The sequence below is a fragment of the Macadamia integrifolia genome, chromosome 11 (genome assembly GCF_013358625.1).
Source record: "Macadamia integrifolia cultivar HAES 741 chromosome 11, SCU_Mint_v3, whole genome shotgun sequence".
NCBI lineage: Eukaryota > Viridiplantae > Streptophyta > Magnoliopsida > Proteales > Proteaceae > Macadamia > Macadamia integrifolia.
The window spans coordinates 31,639,846-31,643,239 of NC_056567.1; positions in this window are offsets into that span (position 1 = coordinate 31,639,846).

Here is a 3,394-nt window from a genome sequence, read left to right on the forward strand (position 1 = left end):
GCCACACCAATGGCCGTTCTGGAAAAGGTATTATATTTTTGGAAAAAAGAACTCTATGAAGAGTGTGGCTCCTGCGCCAGACATTCAAAAAAGTAAATGACCGTCTTACCCTATTAAAGATGGAAATGCTAACTTCTTGATGCTTTTATGATTCCATCATTCGGCTCGCACTAGTAAGTCTTGACTCTTAAGTGGAAATTTTGTTTTTCCTAAATTACTTTAAAAATATTCTAAAAGAGTGATGGGTTTTTATAATGGCATCTCTAGAGTTTTGTCATGTGGATGAATGATGTGGCACTTTTCAATGGAATGGGTATTTAGGAAATAATTTGAAATTAAATTCAATTTTTTACCTTTTATTTTTATTTTATTTTTTAAGACCTTGAGGTTTCCAATTTTCTAAGTGGCAAATACTTGTGTAGTTCAAGAAAAATATTTGCAATCTCACAAATACGTTCTCATTTCTCTCAATCAATCATTTTTTTTTTTTTTTTGGGGTGGGGGGACTAGACCTAGATCCTCTCTATGTATCAACTATACATAAGACAATTGATAGTATCAAACACGCACCCACAGTGCTTCCCAATCGACAAATGTGTGTTGGGGAAGATCTCGTTCCACTAAATCTCCCCTCTAAAATTCCTCTTCTTTTTAATGATTATTAAATCTCTAATCTTACCAATTGTGTGTAGTCAAGTATAAAACTTCCTTTTAAGGTTTGTCAAACCCTACAATCCTAAGTCTAAGAATATAAACAAAAACCTTCCTTTAAAGAGTTATTAAATTCTTCATTTCCTTGTATAACTAGCCTAGAAATTATACTTAACTGTGCTAATATGGTTCGTATAATTTGGTGCAAATTAAATCCGCTTCATTTTAAGGTTAGTAAATCCTCTTATAATCAATTTTTAAGAGATTTTTTTGTTGGGTAAAATCACTTTAGAATTGATAGGACAAGTCGATGTCTTTTCTACCTGAATCTACACTAGGCATAACGCCATGTTATAAAGTAGGAATGAGGTCAAACTTATTGTGCCTTTGTTCATTAGTGTAATTGAATGACTTATCATCCATATCATATCAATCAACTCTTTAGTGACCCTTTCAATTAATTGGATACTTTTGACATTTCAGAATCATAGGTGTTTAGAGAATTCACCCTTAACATTTTCATCGAAATGCGACATCACCTCTTACATTCCTTAATGCGATCCCATAGTAAACACCACATTTAACACACTCACACATTTCATAAGAAGTTGATTGAATAAGAGTTCTAAGACTCATCATTTAAACATTGTGGTGAGTATTTAACACACTCCCACATTTCATAAGAAGTTGACTGAATAAGAGTTCTAAGACTCATCATTTAAACATTGTGGTGAGTACTATATGACGTTCTAACTAGAATGAGCAAAAACCAGTAACACGAATCAAGTCATCCTGTGACTTTGTTTTCATCCTTTAAACATAATTCTAGGGATCTACTATCACACGTGTTAAGTATCTGTTACATGACGTATATCACGGCCTTATGCTCTTTTTTTTTTTCTAATGAAATATACATATAACCTTGATGAATTGTGATCTTTATAAGCTTGCACGCTTCCTTTCTCTCTTGACTTTATACAATCGATAACAATGGTACAATTTATGTATTTCCTCACAAGTTTGAGCCAGAAAACAGCCTCTCTATGACGTGAGGGTAAAACTATGTACCTTATGACCATCACCATGTACATTATGACCATCACCATAACCTGCAATGACTAGAGCCTCATGCATCAGGTACATACTTTTATATGTCTGCTCTTTCTATTTATACTTTGCCTCTTACATTGGCATTAACAACCTACTTATCACAATGCAGTGGCATGGAAGGCACCAACTAATGCTATAATGGAAAGTCAACCAATAAGTTTCTGGATAGATTTTCTCTCCATAGAGCCCATGGACCATAGAGTGATTTCATAGCTGGGGTGACGTTGAGACATGTGAGAAGATCCTCCCAACTGTTGGGCTCCATGGAGAAGATCCAGATCCTTCCATATGTTCCTTGGCCACATTTGTATTGGTCTTTTTAAAGCCACAAGTTCAGTTTCCATGATCGAACCTGTATCACATATTTGGATTTTGATGCCCATAAAATCCTTCCATTTTCTATTTGAAAACATGAAAATGAATTTCTTGTAACCAATGTAGGCTCTTCTTCTAGATTCTATTCAAAATCCTTCAAAACAGTGACCAAGATACTTAAAAAAAATGATGTGCATTCTCCACAAAACCCCACAAAATTTTGGTTTTACTGAAATAATATATTTTCAAAGGGTAAAAGAACATTATCCACTTGCGCGATCACTACGTCAGCATGTAAACCAATGGGAGGCCAACATAAGCATCTAAAGGGGAGGGGGGTAGTGCAATCTTTTTGTGCCCAATTGTGGCTGAGCATAAAGACAAACATATAGAATTCTTTTATCCATTTTCACATGTCAAGTTAGTAAATTCATATACACTGAGAAATTTAAAACTCACAACTCGATAGCATCTTGTAACATAATAATCAAAGCACTACCAATTGTAAGTTAACATGCAATTCTATACTGCATAACAAATTGCTTGAGGATTCATGAGTTTCACCTCCTCCATTGTGCAATAGAGGCGGTAGCTTAGATCCAATGCCTTGAAGTGCCCTGATACAAAACCCAACACACAAGCACACCCTTCAAGGTGCTTCAAGGCGTTGGATCTGAGTTGTCGCCTCTATTGCATAGTAGAAGAGCCCCGCCCTCGCGCGTTTCACATTTATATGCCCAGAAAACCTTGCATATGGTCTGCAATTACACCCTCCAAAGTCTCCAACTCTTCAGTATTGCAGTTACAATTCCTCAACAGTAACAGCTCCACAGTTCCATCCAAAAAAAAAAAAAAAAAAAAAACAGCTCCACAGGCTCGCAGCAATGATGGTTCACGTTTTCATCCTATTATGGCGTTTAAAGCCCATCAAACAGCAACCGTGCTTAATGCTTATTAGAGTCCCCAAGTGGTCAGCGGTTACAATTTCTCAGGATCAGTTTCTCCTAGGGGCAATGCACTCCATCAATTTCAACGGTTACATTTCCTTCCAAAACCAAGATGCCTTTATCCATTATTGCTCAGCTGGCTTCCAACTAAGGGTGTCAAATTGGAACCGAAACTGACACCGACTGTCTTAAATCGTATTGAACCGAATTGAATAAGAATCAGCAGTATAATTTCGATATCAAGAAAATGAATCTTATTCGGCATGATAAAGTTTCTGTATTTAAGGCAAAAGACTAATGAAGGGTTGTTTGGGGAGGAAGTAAAAAAAAATCATTCTTATTTATTTATTTTTTTTGGTTTTTTTTTTTTT